At 34.7% G+C, this 19377-nt stretch overlaps 1 pseudogene; it reads right to left on the bottom strand.

Moving 5' to 3' along the window:
* Positions 1–12138: 12138 nt before the first annotated feature.
* On the bottom strand, positions 12139–13540 carry LOC100973738 (putative elongation factor 1-alpha-like 3; annotated as a pseudogene).
* Between the last annotated feature and the right edge of the window lie 5837 nt (positions 13541–19377).

Here is a 19377-nt window from a genome sequence, read left to right as displayed (position 1 = left end):
CTTGAGCTCTTGTTCAGTGTTCAGGAAGAATCAGGTCACATGAGTGAATTGAAGATGGTAATTGTAGCGGATTTGATTGCCAATGAAAGCGGCTCTCAGCGAGATGGAGAGCTGGAAAGGGGATGAAGTGGGAAGATGGTCTTCCCCTGGAGTTTGGCCATCCCTGGCTGAACTCTTCTCTGAGGTCCCACCATGAAGCCATCCCTCTGAAGTCAAGCTGCTTCTTTTTTCTCCTTCTCTGCTGCTCCACTACTAGTGGAGCCTGGGGTTTTTATAGGTACCGGATTGGGGGTGGACATGTGCCAATGTTAAGGTGGTTTTGGAAAAGGCAACATTCAAGCAGGAAAACAAGGATGTAAAATTCCCTTGGGCTGCAGGTCCAGGCTTGAGGGTGGGACCCTTGCCAGAGACCAGCCTCTTCTACTCAGTATTTTTCTGCCTCCTGTCCATATCAGAGTCAGGGGAACCTCAGTTACCTGCCTATTAAAGCACCTAAAGCCACTTGGCCCAGCACATTTCTTTCGTAGGTATTTTACTGTCACATTTGTTTCTTAAGTTTTCTCAAGTTTCCTGAGTCAGTTATCAGACAATGACCTCTTTCTCACATGTGTTTGAATCACTTGGTGAATAATAGGATATGAATGATGTAGATCAAAATATAACTTTTCTTCCTCTTTACTAATAAAGTGCAAATTGAAGAAAATGGCTTGGGTACTTAGTGAACTTGATATAAGTGAAAGATATACTTTGTCTAAAACAGACATAACTCATCATTTACTGATAAACTATAGACTTAATGTAATAGTATAACACTTGAAGACGCAAAGAGAAATATACTCTTTGCAGAAATGAGAACAAGAAGGAAGAGGTGAATATCAGAATCTTACTTTATTTCCAGGTACCTAATCATAGGAAAAAAAAAAAAAACAACCTGGTGTAGGCAAGCAGCTGTTCCCTAAGACTGTAGAAATCTGAGAAAGCTTGTCACATTTCAGAATCTTTCCTAGTTTTAACAGAAAATTAAGATATACCGTTTTTACACCCCAAATCTGTGTAGCATATTATACAATTTGCTCTATATTTTTAGAAGAAAAAAGATCCCAGAGATTGCTGCTTTTAGTGAGGAATTTGTAAGCTGAATACTTCCAGGGAGTTTTGTTGCTTCACAACACAGCACAGACCCTATCGATTCCTGAAATTGTGGTCTTGGCTTAGCTCCATAGTGAAAATCAAAAAGGGTAGTTCAAGTAATTCAATAAGTAGAGATGAATCCAGAGCTTTAAGTGGGGGTAATAAATTTATTGAAATAACATTCCCTTTGGTTTATAATTTATGTCAAATATTATTCCTTTATAAGTAGAAATATCCAAGTAATGGAACAACTTAATAAGTAAGGTGTTATATTAGTATATATGCATGTAATGTCTTCCCTAGCATATGGCTTTTTTTTTTATTTCTTCAAAGTAGAGCAATATAAACTTCAGCCTCCAATTTCATTCATAATTCTGGTTCTCACCTATGAGAAGTGAAGATGAATAACTAGTATAACTTCTAGGAATAAATCCAACATCTAGTATTCTTTGATGTTGCTGTCTCTGCACTGTATTTTTAACTTGAATCAAATATTAACACTTATTTTTCTTGTTTCTAAGCAGTATTTTGTTTCCTACGGTAGTTTCAGAACTTGAACTCTATTTTTTTTTGTCATCTTCAGTCTGTGTCTCAAATCCTTCCTCCTTTGTCCAACATCCCATAAGAAGGAAGCCTCTTTTCATATCCACACAGAGTTTTCCTAGAGTTGAATATCCAGTTTTGCATGCTGGTTATTGACACTGAATTTTCATATCTTGCTTCTAGAACTTGTTTTCTACATTATCTTAATAGCCTTCCTAGATATGTACTTAATTCCATTTTTCAGACACCCTAATTTTTTTCTTCCTTTGAGTATTTCACATGAACCTTCTGCATTTTATTGCCTTTAACATCTCTTGCAGTCTCTTCCTACCTTGTCCACACACATCTCATCCTCATGTAGTTCAATCACAAATTCTACATTATTATTTTGTAGTCTCTGGAGCTTTCAGTAATTTTTCATCCTCTAGCTGACCTTTTCCTAGCTCTATGAGGCTTTATTTTTTTATTCATTTATTTCATTATATTCACTTGTCCTAATAAGAGCCCAATCTCCTAAATTGTGTTCCATAACCAAAGGCACAAATTTTACTTAGCGCTATGATTCCTAGTCTGTATACCAGGGAGGATAAACAATGTCCAAAGGAAATGAAATGACAAAATAAGACCTTATTTCAGAGATTAAATATTACAATGGAGTTCATTCATCATTTTCCAAGTGATGAATGGTCAATTATACATATTAAGAAAATGAGTTTTTATAACTATGGTGGCATTGGTTCAATAGGAGAAAAACAATGTGGAAAAATAAGCATTTATTCAGATAGCTTATGCTAAAGTATGTTGATACAAATAATCATACTCATTGAAATTGTTAATCTCCATTTGTAATTTGAATATGAGGTCCTATTTCACCTTTATATCTAGAATGTATAAAACTAATGAAATCAAGTTTAATTCTGCAGTATTGTAATAATTTCAGTCATATAATATGAAATGAGTTTAATTTTACATTGTATTTATAACTACATTAATAACTGAATTTCTTTCCAGAACTCTAATTCAAGGAAATATGTATAACTTATATTTTCTATTTTTTTAAGGGGCAGGAAAATTCTATAAAAACTTCCATATTTTTATGTAATAAAAAATTCATATAGTCATAAATAAATAAGCATTGCTAGTTTCCTTGATCTGAAAAAAAGAAGCACAGAAAGACCGGTCCTTCTTATTTTTTAACTCTAGTTTTCAAAGTGGAATTACTAGAACAGTAGTATCAGCACTAACTGGGTGGGATCTTGATAGACTGCAAGTTATATAGCTCCTTCTCAGACCTAATAATTAGAGACTCTGTGGGTGAGGCCCAGCAATCTGTGTCTTAAGTACTTCTAGAGCCTTAGTTCTCAAACTTAAACTTGTCTGATGCATGTTCAAGTTGGAGAACTAATGATCTAGGAAAATTAATAAAGTGAAATGGTGAGATCTTAAAAAGAGAAAAGAAGATTATAAGAATATATTGTATACATCTATAAATGTTTTAATCATTGAAAGAAAAATTACACTTTCATAATAATCTATATTTCGAATGTTCTAAAGCATATCTATATTTATACAGTTATCTACAACAATTAATGAATGTGAAAAACTTAATTGAACAATTAGACAACTATTTTTTACCATTTATGTTCAGATTATATCATCAAAGATATATTTTATTCTGTAATTAAAAGGAACTTTTTTGTGATTAATATTTGCAAGATATGCTATAAGAGTCTTCTTTTCATTTTTAAAATTTTTTTTTAGATGCTGGGACTTGTCTACAAAATATAATCGATACATTTAATATTACATGATTTTAATGATTTCATGCCTTTACATGACCATAGATGAGAGAAAGAGAGAAAAAAATAAGAAAGAAAGAAAGAAAGAAAGAAAGAAAGAAAGAAAGAAAGAAAGAAAGAAAAAAGAAAAAGAAGAAAGGAAGAACGAAAGGAAGGAAGGAATGAAGGAGAGGGGAGGGGAGGGGAGAGAGAGAGAGAAAGAAAAGAAGAAAGAAAGAAAGAAAGAAAGAAAGAAAGAAAGAAAGAAAGAAAGAAAGCCAGCCAATGTAAAAACTTGATACTTAGACAACATATAAATTGTAATTGGTCATCTGCTTTCAAGGAATTTTGGTTCATAAGTCAAGAAACATTAATTTTATTTACATTTGCTTTTCTCTATTTTTTAAGATGTTACCTAAAGATTTGAATGAACTGAGGATCATTTAATATATGGAAATGTTTGAGTCTTACTACTAAGAAGTAAATCAAAATATCTCACTTGAGGTAGAGACTGGCTATCAGTAAAAAACAAAACAAAATGAAACAAACAAACAAACAAAAACTAGTTAACAGTTCTGACAGGTTTTAGAACACCTAGTTTGGCCCATAAACTATTTGATTATCTGACTATGGCAAAGTAAAATACATGTAAAGTGTTAGAAACACATGTTAACTAAACATATATCAGAAATAAAGGTAATATATTACTGTTATCATCATGTAATTTTTATGGTAAAACAAGATCACATTTCTCTACATCTTCTCTGTAGAATATCTGTGTATAAAGTAAGACAAATGTAAACATTTTAAAATGTATTTTCCAAAGAAAAAATATCCTAAATATAATAATTACCTTGGTTTGAAGACACAGAAAAATAATAAATGATGTATATAAAAAATAAAGCTTACTATTGTGGAATTATTACTCCTACAAGCATCCAGGTTAACAATAACTTAGTGGTTCAACAATATTTGGTGGTCCAAATATCTTATATTTGAATATGTAGTACATACTCTTAAAAATTGCTTAAAAATTGAATCATTCTTTTAAAAAATGTTACAGAATATGTTCAGGTTTTACTGTATTTTTACTCCTTTCAAAATAACTAAGAGTTTAGATTGTGAATCAACAATTACAAAAGTCTCTTTCAACTACATAATCAGTAGTTTCTCTTTACACATGAAAAGCAAAACAAAACGGAAAAACCTATGGACAAGGTAGCAACAATGTCCAACACAGACATAGTCAGATGATCCATGGTAAATAAATGATCCGTACTTATTTACTCAGCTAGTTGAGTTCAGGTTATGTTCTATACTTCAGGTTATGTTCTATACAGAGAACAGTTACTTTTGCTTTGTTGCTGTTGAGTGTAAATCCTTCTTCTGACTGACCAATTATGTGTCATAATTGTGGGTCTAAATAAAAAACGGGTAGTCATTGTTGGGTTAAACCTTGCTATAGCCAGAAAAATTATAGTATGGACTTCTGTTAAATTTCCTTCTAAATAGGGTACATTATTTGGCAAACCTGTGCTAATTTAATCTTGGTGGGGGGAAAAAAAAGCCTTAAGTGCTGTTTCTAACACCTAATCAATATGCTTAAAACATTCTTGGCAAGTAAAATCTCCTATACATGGGGCATGAAATTGCCAATTATTTGGAAGCTAACTTCGTATATTTGTTTATCTGAAAAACTTACATGTTCTCACTTAAAATCTAACATCAAAAAGCTAGAATATGCAGTTCCATGTATACCTTTATAAAAGCATCTTTTTTTCCATTTGCAATCCCTTCACATCATTCTCATTTACTCAGTGAAGCGCTCTCAATGGATCCAAAATTAGACCTACATACTCAGTTCTTTCATACATTCAATTATAGATGAGACAGATTCTGTGTCGTCTTCTGTCATTTTAAGATCCAAAGCTAAAACTAATAGATATACCTGAATTCAACTACATTTATATCTATAGTTATAGTTTTACAGAATTACATTGACATAGTACATTACCATTTAGGAACATATTTGATGCATATACTTCAGGTGAAACTATGATTATTCAGTAAGAAACATAAGTAATTTATTTTATTCCCTCCGTTTAGGACTGTCTGGTTAATTGGTTTAGTAGAATTTAAATTTATTTGTCATGTGTTATATATTATGAAAGAGCATTTACTTTCAAAATATAAGTGAATGTTCTAACTTAAGTGTAAAAAAAAACCTTTATAAGCAAGCATATAAGGGCACTAAAAAATAGCCTTTTGATATAAGGACTATGTAACATTACTAGTTACATGCTATTATGTATCCCTCAAAGCAATTGATAACATTGTAGCCAAAGTAATTTAATATCTAATGACAACATTCACATCTACAAAATAACTTGTTACTGAAGGCATTAAAAGCCCTTAACCCAAATAACAAAATTGCCACCCGATTTCAGATATATTTTTAAACATTTCTTGGCATAAACATTTGCAAATGTATTTGTATTATAATCACTTCAGGGAAAAACGATAATCTGTAAAAATTCCTTTAGAAATGGGATTTGCTAGATGTTGTATTCAGAATGTTCTAACGCTTCCATATAACCAGAGAAGAAAGTGCTAATGCTGAATAGAATAAAACATTTTTGTTACTTCATGGTGGGTAAGCAAGGTCTTGCATTTTTACAGGGCTTCTTGAAGTTTCTCATGGTAATCTGACTAGGTGATCCCATGGTTATTGTCAGATCTTTTCCTCATTTGCCTAAAATAAAGACTGGCAAGTAGTAGCTGGAATGTTCATAATTATAATCACACTCTTTTTGAAGAGCTGAAGATTTCATTTTGGCTTTTATGTTCTATTGCCTATGGGCTGCAACATACCTCCCACTCATGGCAATATTAACTTGCTGGCCCTAAAAGCTATTTGTGTTCAAATCTATGTTATAGTTTTGATCACAGAGGCACTGAGGAGATTGAACAAGATGAGCAATTGTGTTCATATAGTGACTGAACATGTCTGAGAATACAAAGAACTGTCTTTTCTTTGTTTTCAACTGCTACAACTAGGAAAACTCAGTGCTGAGAGCAGAATAATGTTTATTTCTGGGAACTGGTTCTGGGAGGAAGGCGGATGGATTAAGAGTAGGACTTAATTATTGGTTATGTTGTAATTTTAGGAGAGGTAACAGATGTTCATTTATTGTTATGTCTTATTATTTAGATAGATGTTCATTTTTCTTTTAACATACTCAACATTTTAAAAGATAGCAGAGGAGGCCAGGCACGGTGGTGCATACCTATAATCCCAGCACTTTGGGAGGCAGAAGGGGGACGGATTGATCACCTGAGGTCAGGAGTTTGATACCATCCTGTCCAACATGGTGAAACCCCATCTTTACTAAAAATACAAAAAATTAGCCAGGCGTGGTGACTCACACCTGTAATCCAAGCCACTCGGTAGTCTGAGGAAGGAGAACTGCTTGAACCCAGGAGGCTTGAACCCAGGAAGTTGGAGTGAGCAGCGATTGCACCACTGAACTCCAGCCTGGGCAACAGAGCAAGACTCTGTATCCAAAAAAAAAAAGAAAGAAAATGGAGATTTATGAAAGTTCTCTATGCAAAAAATAGTAAGTTAAGAACAACTTTAATTATAATTACTGAAAGATTATAAAACTGAAGAGCTAGCTGCAATACAAATTCAGATACATAAATTTATTCAATCTCTCTGTTTGGTATGATGAGAAATATTCCTCAACTTCACGTAAATTGCAGCACTATCAGCCAGACCAAAGTACATCATGGCACAGAATAATAAGAATAATATATCAAGGAAAAGGGTATCCACTGTCTGTTTCTCACTTCATTAGCTCTGTAACAGGCACATCTACATCTGAAAGAGGTGAAAACGCTATGAAGCTCCCCTTTAAAATCAGAGCTGTTGAAGATGGTTGTGTGCTCATATTTTTATATAAATCATAGCATTCTTTAATAAAATATTCATTATATTCAGACAGATCTGGATGACAATAGAACATCGTGTTTATGTTCATATAAGTGTGCATGCACACATAAGATTTTGATGTAGGCAAATTAGAGTGGGACTGTAAGGGGTCTCAGGTGTGAGTTCACACTAAAGATGTCAAGCATATTGACTTGTCAGTGCTACTTATTAGCTCATGGTGGAGCTGGACTAGAGTAGACCTTGACTCCTGATAAGGCCAGTGCCCTGTGATTCAGTAAAATCAACTAAAAAATGTAATAATCAAGAACTTCCATAGGTCTATGGTTTATATCATGCCATGGAGATTTTTAACATCCTCCATATCTAATTAAATATATCAAAGAAAATTTCATATTCAAAATCGTATAGTATGGAAAATATGCCTGTCTTAGTCATGTGATTGTTTATTCTGGTTTCCATTTCAATATCATAATCAATTTACTTTAAATAACATGTGAAGTATCAAAATTATAATTAAAACAGTACTTTTTAATTTGTTTTAGTATAACTTTATTTTAAACTGTCTTATTTAAACTTGAGATTCTAACTTTTTAGAAGTATCTGTAAATATTTTTGCTTTAGGGGCCCATGTTAATAAATATGTGCCATTATAAGTAAGGAAATTTAAATATTATGAGATTCTCCTCATTATAAATAAACAGATCAATTGATTTTCTATAAGTTATAAAACCTTTTAATTGCACTACTTTGTTGTGTATTGCTCAGACTTTATTGTTACCAATTCATAGTGAAAATTATGTTAAATGTTTTGGAGAACATTAGAAAAAAACAAAGCTTCAAAAATTGCTTCTCCTGAAAAAACAAGGTAGTATAGTTGTATTCAAAATCAGATGGCTATATTACAGGATAAAATTCTCATTTTCCTGTAACTTATAGTCTTCTGTTTACTGGTTGTCTGACTCTCCAATTATGGGAATTTATTAATCACAAATCAAATGAACGCATTCGTTTCATTTTCTGCTGTCTTTTTCTCTCTCCAGTTGCCAAGTCCAGACACAGACGGAGAGCAGTCAGCAGCTCTAGCCAGGATGACTGACTGTAACTGTATCTGAACTGGTTGTAGTGCTCAGCAGAGAGTACGTGTTTCTACAAACTTTTTGAAATATTAATACACAAATTGTACTGAGGTTTTTGATAGCAGAAGACTGGCTGCTCTGTGGTTTTCTGATTAGGGTTCTATTGGTGATTCCGAGAAGTCAGTGGCGCCTAAATGGGTTAAGTCTAATGAGGTTTTGAAAGCTGATAGCATAATTTAACATGACTTTCAATCTCAGAGCCTCAGACCTGGCTGACCCCAGCAAATTACAATGTTTGTTAATGCTCTGGTATAGACATCTTCTATTCAACCCAAACCAGATATATTAAGTGAAACAATCGAGTGGTGCTTCTCTTAAGAAATATTGTTCCTGGCTACATTTTGACACACCTTCAGATCAGAAATTTTTTATGGTATCTGATACTCCCAGTTTTTTAGAAGATGTCTTCAGTATACACACACACACACACACACACACACAAACACACACAGACACATACAGGGTTGGCTGAGTTCTTGTTGAGAAAATATAATCTTAAAATTTTTATCATTGAAATTGTCTGCAATACTTTTCTCATGGAAAATCTAAAATCAATTTTTAAAATTGCAAGCAAAAGGAAAAAGCCAGGCCACAAACTTCCTGTGGTAAAACAGTTAGAAAAATAAACCTAACAAATGAACAAATAAAAACACTTCAAACAGAATATTTGCATATGCTGTAAAACTAACATGAGAAGAAAGACTGTGATTGTAAAATTATTTAAATACATTTTTTAGAGAATCAATGTTAATTTCACAATGATAGTGATAGGCTACTGGTGGTTTAGAAGTGAAATTTTCACATATATTAAATATTAAGGTTTAATATTATATATTTCTTAAGGTAGAAATTATACGAACTACAGTTCACAAACAAAGATTTACTTTTAATATCAATAATTTCTTTTTAGCTTAAGGTGGTTATTTATAAATACAGCACCATTGCAGCTTTCCAAATTATGAGAATCCAGATGAAAGCTTAGAAACTTTGGAAACTTCACTGGAAGCTAATGTTACTCAACCTTTATACCTGTGGGTTTTCCTCAACTATATGAAAAGCATTTTCACCTGATTTTCAATTAATATTTTAAAAACAAATTATGTTTAAAATTCTTCACTACTTATATCATGCAAGTCTTAAAATTGAATTCACTTGAATCAGAATTAGCAGTAGTTTTTAACCTACTAAGATTAAGTCTTTTTTTGAACAAGCTAATGGTGCAAATGTTATGAAGCAAATGTTTAATTATTTAAAGCAAATGGTTCTTCATTTAAATGTTTGCAATTTGATGTATTTCAAAAGGTATAGTTGTCCAATTTACTGAAATTAAGGCTTATTTCAAATTTTAATTTTTAAATAATTTTACCTTTACACATTTTAAGCAATTAAAGCATCCTTATGAAAATATTCAGTTTTCTATGAAGAACATTTTATTCAAAATAAGTTTAGAAAACTAAAAATAAATCTTAGAAAAAGAAAAAAATAACTTTATTTTAAAATCTCTATGATTTTAAAAACTAAACATAGTTATATTTATAATATTTCCAATATTATAAAGCAAATAATGAATTAACGTATTTTACATCTAATGACTTAGTGTTTAATTAGAAATTATTTCATTGTATTTTTAAATTTGGGGTGGGGTTGTTGTTCATAGATCTCCAAAAGTACAAAGCTCACCTTATACTAAACAAGAAATAGTAAAAAAAAAAAAAAAAAAAAAGGCTGGGCGCGGTGGCTCACGGCTGTAATCCCAGCAGTTTGGGAGGCTGAAGCAGGAGGATCACAAGGTCAGGAGATGGAGACTATCCTGGCTAACACAGTGAAACCCCATTTCTACCAAAAATACAAAAAAGAAATTAGCCGGGGGTGGTGGTGGGCACCTGTAGTCCCAGGTACTCAGGAGGCTGAGACAGGAGAAACAAATACATATCAAATGTTATGTTTTTTAAATATCTGCTATACATCAATCATTTTAAATATTTACACATGTATTTCAACAATCTAGCTAATAGTCTAAGTTTTAATTTTTCTTTTTTAGAATTTACTTGCATTCTGATTATAATGCCTATAGGTCCAATATTTAAAATTATTATGGCATTTTTTGATTTTACCCAAAAGCTTTTTACTGAGCTCAGTCACCTTTATTTGATTGCTTCGTTAAAAGAGCAAAAATGTCTAAATTGTTCTTTAATTTTAAAAAATAGGATTTTTAAATAAATACTGTTTTATTAGAAGAGGGATTATCAGTTTAAATGAGGAACATGTATGTGATTGAAGTAGTCATTTTAATTTTAATTTTACGAACACTACTACTTATAATATTGAACAGGCACATGATTCCTGTGCTTAACTATTCTGCATTTGGTATAAAAGTCCTTATGACTCACATTAATAAAAAATAATCCCAGTAATTAATTTTACAAGAAATGGAATATTTTCTAAAATAAATATGTCCTTGTCAAAATTAAAAATTAGAGTAGCTTTTATCTTACTCTTGACTATGTTTAGAAAATGTTTGAGGAAATCATATTATATTCTTGAAAATTTTTATATCTAGTTATCTTTCCATTTCCTGGGCTTTTACTTAATTGTGTTTCATAGATTTCATGTACTATTGTTTAAATATTTATTTACTCATTCATTTCCTATAAGCAATGTCAAATAGAAGAAAAGACTTAAATTGAACAGGTTTGTCCAGGGAAGGGTTGGTCTGGAGGAGTGGAAAATCTTTTGAATCTATACTACTGCTTAGATCATTAACCAGCATCTCAGGAGAACACTTTTCAGAAAGAAAGGGAGACGGATGCAGTTGTCTTTCCTCTCCATTTATTTTTTATGGTTATTTATTCACAGATGATGTGGGGCAGACTGTGTGGAGAGATAAAGCATGGGTAATTTACGGGCAAATGTAAGCCTCAATTGGATAGGATATTCAAAGTGCTCTAAGGAATTAAGAGGAAAGTAGGTCGTTTGAATAATAAATATTTTAAATATTTACTTCATAAATGAAGCTAATACATACTTGTTCTAAAAACAGAAAAAAAATTGTTTCGGATAGGATAAGGAAGAAAGTTAAACAAAACAGAATTATTAAACCATGCCAGTTTCCACACCTCTATGAATTTCAGTAGGTGGTCCACTTCTGACAGTGTACAAACCAGCAGGAGAGTTTACTAATGAAAGACAAGATACATGTGTTGACACAGCATTAAATGATTGGTTTGTCACTCCCTCAGGATGTGAATTGTGGATTCCATTCTGTAGTAGCACAAACTAACTGCTTTTATCATCTTGGTTTTGTTTGTTTGTTTGTTTGTTTTTCTCATTAAACTTTTTTAATGGGTCTCAAAATTCTGTCACAAATTTTTGGTCAAGTTGTTTCCACTAAAAAGTGCTAATTTAAAAAACTAATAACTTAAAACTGCCACACACGAAACACAAAATCAAAGTGGTCCACAAAACATTCTCCTTTCCTTCTGAAGGTTTTTTTGATGCATTGTTATCATTAACCAGTCTTTTACTACTAAACTTAAGTGGCCAATTGAAACACACACTTCTGAGACCGTTCTTCCACCATTGATTAAGACTAGGTGGCAGGTATTAGGGATAATATTCATTTGGCCTTCTGAGCTTTCTGAGCAGACTTGGTGGCCTTGCCTGCTCCAGCAGCCTTCTTGTCCACTGCTTTGATGACACCCAGGACAACTGTCTGTCTCATATCATGAACAGCAAAGTGATGCAGAGGTGGATAGTCTGAGAAGCTCTCAACACACATAGGCTTGCCAGGAACCATATCAATGATGGCAGCATCACCAGACTTCAAGAATTTAGGGCCATCTTCCAGCTTTTTACCAGAACGGCAATCAATCTTTTCCTTCAGCTCAGCAAACAGGCATGCAATGTGAGCCATGTGGCAATCCAGTACAGAGGCATAGCCAGTGCTGATTTGGCCTGAATGGTTCAGGATAATCTGAGCAGTGAAGTCAGCTGCTTCCATTGGTGGGTCATTTTTGCTGTCACCAGCAACATTGCCATGATGAACCTCCTTGACAGACACATTCTTGACATCGAAGGCCACATTGTCCCCAGGAAGAACTTCACTCAAAGCTTCATGGTGCATTTCGACAGATTTTACTTCAGTTGTATTGTTGACTGGAGCAAAGGTGACCACCATAGTAGGTTTGAAAACATCAGTCTCCACTGGACCTGCAGGAACAGCACCAATACCACCAATTTTGTAGACATCCTGAAGAGTCAGGCACATGGGCTTCTCAGTTGGACAAATTAGTGATAGGATGCAGTCCAGAGCCTCAAGCAGCGTGGTTCCACTGGTATTGCCATCCTTACAGGTGACTTTCCATCCCTTGAACCAAGGCATGTTAGCACTTGGCTCCAGCAAGTTGTCAACATTCCAACCAGAAATTGGCACAAACGCTACTGTGTCAGGGTTGTAGCCGATTTCTTAATGTAAGTGCTGACTTCTTTAATGATTCCCTGATATCTCTTCTGGCTGTAAGGTGGCTCAGTGGAATCCATTTTGTTAACACAAATGATTAGTTGTTCACACCCAGTGTGTAAACCAGAAGGGCATGCTCTCGGGTCTGCCCATTTTTGAAGTTACCAGCTTCAAATTCACCAACACCAGCAGCAACATTCAGGACGTTACAGTCAGCCTGAGATATCCCTGTAATCAGGTTTTTGATGAAGTCTCTGTGTCCTGGGGTATCAATGATAGCCACGTAGTACTTGCTGGTTTCAAATTTCTACAAGGAGATATCAGTGGTGATACCACGTTCACGCTCAGCTTTCAGTTTACCCAAGACCCAGGCATACTTGAAGGAGCCCTTTCCCATCTCAGCAGCCTCCTTCTCAAATTTTTCAATGGTTCTTTTGTCGATGCCACTACATTTGTAGATCAGATGGCCAGTAGTGGTGGACCTGCCTGAATCTACATGTCCAATGACGACAATGTTGATATGAGTTTTTTCCTTTCCCATTTTGGCTTTTAGGTGTAGTTTTCATGATGCCTGTGTTCTGGCAGCAAACCCATTGTGAAAAAACTATCAACTTGTTTTTTTTTAACTTTAACTTCTCACACAAATTAACAGCTTTCTGTTTGCCATTTGCATGTTTATTTCATGCCATGCTTGGTTAGGATTAAAATTGCCTCACTAGTTATGCACTTCAAAATTTAGTACTTCTTCAAAGACCTGCAGGATGACTTAATGAGTATGGAATGCAATTCTCTTCTTTAAATCAAATTAAATGTAAGTTGTCTATGTTCAATACTGCAAGGGTACATTGTGTATGCAATAAATTGAGAATAACTCAATATAAAGAGATGATTTTATGTCTTCCATGTCTAAAATATATGCAATATGATTGGCTAGCTATGGATTTTTACTCCTGGTTTACAGCCACAGGGGAATTTTTAAATTGCAACACTGTAGATCTATGACATTGTGTCCCTGAATATAAACAGCAACAGGGCCCAAAGAAATCAAAGCTCAAGTTTCCTTTTGAAAAAGAGACTGGTGTAAGAAAACAATCTCTCCTTGTTATCACCATGGGATATATCTATGGACTTGAGAGGTCATATTATCATTCAAATCTTTAAAGTCATTTTTTCAGGATGAAAGAATAAGCAAAAATAAAGCACACTCCTGAGGGTTATGCAATTTAGTTAGCTGTAGAAGCAACAGTGCTAAGTAGGTAACAGTGGCCAGGAAAATAGACCTATAACTAGTTAAAATAAAAAGTAAAGAATCTTACAGTCTTTAAGTTTTCTTATCAAAATAACAAGAATTACCACGACCATTAAACTGATTAGTAGTTCTAATTAAGAGACATAAAACAAAGATTATAAACATAATGAAACTGACCTAATCTGCTATTATCGATGTTCACATACTTATTGACAACAGAGATTGACACAAATTTATTAATCTTGATTTGATAAACATCGGCAAGTTTTTCCTTCAGAAAATCAGTAGTTGGGTAGTTACTTTAATTGAGTATTTGTTTAGCTATGTTGGTTTAGAACCACAATACTTATAAATTCCAACACTTCTATTTATTCTAAATTTAATTGTGTTAAGATAAGAAAATATGGTCAATTTGAAGAGTCAAATTTTAGAAAAATATGATATTGAATATTATTTAGAAACATCAATATGTCTAATTATTGAAAATCAAATTTTCAGACACAAATCTGATGAATGTTAAAATTGATTTTATTAGTTCCTTTTTTTAGCCACAATGAGGCTGTAATTATTTGCACTAATTCTGTTTAAGTGTACTGCAAACTTTAGTCAAAATGTTAGTAGAAACGTTTCCTTCATCAAATACGTAGATAGAGATAGCACTTTCAATTTGAGAAAACAACAGTTTACGAGAGTAAGTAATAACTGATTTAAACTGTATAAAATTGGACTGGTCTATTATGGTGCCTAATTATACTAGTTATATAAAATTTCAAACCACGTATCAAATATTCAGCAACTCTTGAGCAAGACAATGTGTAAAATGCTGTGGAAAACTCAGACATGAAGAGTACATATTTATATTGAAAAATCCAGTATTTGCTCAAGGATAAGGCTTTATTTTGTGTAACTTCATTTATTTTGAGATTGAGAGCATGGACTCTATAGAGTTAGCGAGGATAGATTCAAATCTGAGACTAGTCAGTGTCAAAACTTCAAATTGGAAGATTGAAAATAAGTTATAACACTTTGAAGTCCTATTCTGTAGTGTCATCTAGATTTGATAAAAGAATGTCTCACTTTTCTTATCTTTTTTCCCTCAAGAATGTTTTCTCATTCTTTATATGGTACTCACATATTTTCTTGGCTGTGAAGTTTGCTTTAACTTTTCTAGATAGTTTTGGCATTTTTGTTCTCCTATTATGTAACTTTCCATAGATAGCCCTATTTAACAAAAATTTTTAATATAAATATATAAATTTGTTCTTTTATCTTAATTACCTCATATATCATGGTGATTAGATAGAGCAATTAAATTTTTTTAATATTCAGATACAAAGTGGATTGAGTTTATTTTTGAGATACAGATTGAGCATTCCTCATATGAAAAACTAAAATCTGAAATGCTCTAAAATCTGAAATTTTTTGAGTACTGACATAATGCCAGCAATGTAAAACTTCACACCTGACCTCATGTGATAGGTCAGAGTCCAAACATAGGCAAAACGTTGTTTCATGTGTAAAAATATGTAAAATATTGTATAAAGTTACCTTCAAGTTATGTGCATAAGGTATATATGAAACACAAATTTTTTGTTCAGACTTGGGTGTCATCCCTAAGACATCTCATTATGTTTATGAAAATATTCAAAAATCTGCAAAGATCTGCAATCAAAAACACTTCTGTTCCCAAGCATTTCAGATTAAGGATTACTGAACCTATATATGTAAAGACTTTCTTCTCCTCTATTTCTTTCCCTCCTGTCATTTTGTTCTCTATGTCTTATTCTTATGTGTCTTCCCTGATCAACAATTCCCTTTTCTTTTTTCCCACAGACACTTATTATAAATTAATGAATGTCCTCAAACGTATATGTACACTTGAAAAACACACAAGGAATGTACATTTAATTAAGAAAATAATATATAATATTTTATTCAATGTTGTATTAGTCAAAGTTCTCTAGAGAGACAGAACAAATAATATATGTATAAAGGGGGGTTTCTTAAGTATTAACTCACACAACCAAAAGGTCCCTCAATAGGCTGTCTGCAAGCTGAGGAACAAGGAGAGCCAGTCCGAGTCCCAAAACTGAAGAACTTGGAGTCCAATATGTGAGGGCAGGAAGCATGGGAGAAAGCATCCAGCATAGGAGAAAGATGTAGGCTACGAGGCTAAGCCAGTTTAGCCTTTTCTTGCTTTTCTGCCTGCATTATATTCACTGGCAGCTGATTAGATGGTGCCTACCCAGATTAAAGGTGGGTCTGCCTTTCCCAGCCCAATGACTCAAATGTTAATCTCCTTTGGCAATGCCCTCACAGACACACCCAGGATCAATACTTTGTGTCCTTCAATCCAATCAAGTTGATACTCTGTATTAACCATCACAAGTCCACTGCTTGTCAACTTGAACCCATACACATCTCCTGAGATGATATATAATCTTCAAATAAAGACAATAATAAGGTCATAATTATGCCTAACATAATACAACTATCCTTCACACAACTGGAAATGCACCAATCCCCAACCCAAATGCTATTAAATAAAGTTAACGATACTTAGGTGCTGATATGAAATAAATAAATTTTATGTCACATGATAAAGGAGAAAGAAAATAAAATGAAGATATTTTCTTAGTAGAAGTGTATTCATGCACAGACATGTTTTTAACAAAAGAAGGAGGAAATACTCATGACAATTACAGTCCTCCTTTCTGCATCTGGTCACATGGTCATAGCTGTTATTGATGATTACCTTCTTCTACTACCCATTCTGTGTTATTCCCTTTGCCTTCAGCAAACACCCCAGCAGGTCACGGTTATTTTCCTGGTGGAGTGACCCAAATCTTCATTCCTGAAGGGTCTGGGACATTTGTAATCCTGCCTGAATTGAGCTGTTGTAGTTTCCCATTGACCTTAATCACAGGACATGGTAATATTAAGAGACACCCTAATGGATCTCCTGTATTCCATGTATACTCTTCTTTACCTCAGTTGTGGAGTAATAGACTGATTTCATCTTGATACTCTGGGTCAATCACCACAGCCAACACTGTAACTCCCTTCTTAGACTATTGACTTAAATGTAGGAGGAGCACAAAGTGTCCAGGTGGCAATCTTAACTTCCACTGTAGTGGAATTATTGTTGTGCCTTTCGGTGGGAGCATTCCTCCCTCTGAAACTAAGACTTCTAGGCCAGCAAGATGTAATGCTGTGGGAACAGGAAATAAAAATTTTGCTAGTGGATCACTAGGGGTGATGGTGAGTGGTGCCACTTCCACTTCCACCCCTTGATTCCTGGACCCATTAATCCTGGCTATGGGAGAAACAGTACCATATTGGACACTGATTCAGGGCATACACGGCTTTCTGGAGAACTTTGCTCCAGCCCTGCAAAGTAGTCACCTAGTTGTTGTTGTAATTGTGACTTCAAAAGGTCATTCCACCGGTCTATCAATCCAGGTTTTTCAGGATGATGGGGAATGTGGTAAAACCAATGAATTCATTAAGCATGAGCCCACTGCTCCACTTCTTTAGCTGTAAAGTGAGTGCTTTGGTCAGAGGCAATGCCATGTGGAATACCATGACAGTGGGTAAGGTATTCCATGAGTCCACAGATGGTAGGTTTGGCAGAAGCATTGTATGCAGGATAGGCAAATCCATATCCAGAGTGTCTATTCGGGATATGGAGAAACCTTGCCCTTTCCAGGATAGAAGAGGTCCAATATAATCAACCTGCCACCAGGTAACTGGCTGATTACCCCGAGGAATGGTGCCATATCGAGGGCTCAGTGTTGGTCTCTGCTGCTGGCAAATTGGGCACCCAGCAGTGGCCAAAGCCAGGTCAGCCTTGGTGAGTGGAAGTCCGTGTTGTTGCACCCATGCATAACCTCCATGATGGCCACTTCGTTCATGGGCCTATTGGGTGATGACAGGGCTGGCTGGGAAAGAGGCTGAGTGGTGTCCACAGAACAGGTCATCCTATCCACTTGATTATTAAAATCCTTCTCTGCTGAGGTCACCCATTGGTAAGCACTCATATGGGATACAAATATCTTCACAGTTTTTTACCACTCAAAAAGGGCCATCCTACATACCTCTTCCCCAAATGTCTTTGTCACCAATTTTCTGATCAGATTCTTTCCAAGCCCCTGGCCATCCAACCAAATCACTGGCTACAGTCCATGAATCAGTATATAATCGCACATCTGGCTGTTTCTCCTTCCAGGCAAAGTGCACAACCAGGTGTACTGCTCGAAGTTCTGCCCACTGGGAAGATTTCCCTTCACCACTGTCCTTCGGGGATGTCCTTGACAGCGGCTGTAGTGCTGCAGCTGTCCACTTTCGGATGGTGCCTGCATATCATGAAGAACCATCTGTGAACCAGGCCGCAGTCTTCTCTTCCTCCATCAACTGATCACAGGGAAATCCCCATGAGGCCATTGGTGCAGGCTGAGGGAGAGAAGGCAGGGTGGCAAGAGTGGAGAACATAGGCATTTGAGCCACTTCCTCCTGTAACTTACTTGTGCCTTCAGGATCTGCTTGAGACCTATCACGTATATACTACTTCCATTTGGTGATGGAATTCTGCTGTGTACCACCCACTTTAAGGCTAGCTGGGTTAGAAAGCATCTAGTTCATGATAGGTAGTTCAGGTTGCATGGTGACTTGATGACTCATAGTCAAATGTTCAGTTTCCACAAAAGCTCAGCTATAGGCTGTGATGGTTAATATTCAGTGTCAACTTGATTAGATTGAAGGATACAATGTATTGATCCTGGGTGTGTCTGTGAGGGTATTGCCAAAGGAGATTAACGTTTGAGTCAGTGGGCTGGGAAAGGCAGATCCACTCTTAACTGAGTGGGCACCATCTAATCAGTTGCCAGCAAATATAAAGCAGACAGAAAAACATGAAAAGGAGAGACTGACCTAGCCTTCCAGCCTACATCTTTCTCCCATGCTGGATGCTTCCTGCCCTTTAACATCAGACTCCAAGTTCTTCAGTTTTGAGATTTGTACTGGCTCTTCTTGCTCCTCAAGCTTTCAGACAGCCTATTGTAGTAACTTGTGGTCATGTAAGTTAATTCCTTTTAAACTACACACACACACACACACACACACACACACAC

The sequence above is a fragment of the Pan paniscus genome, chromosome 3, assembly GCF_029289425.2.
Source record: "Pan paniscus chromosome 3, NHGRI_mPanPan1-v2.0_pri, whole genome shotgun sequence".
Classification (NCBI taxonomy): Eukaryota; Metazoa; Chordata; class Mammalia; order Primates; family Hominidae; genus Pan; species Pan paniscus.
Note: the sequence above shows the minus strand (reverse complement) of the source record. Positions and strands in the feature narration are given on the sequence as shown.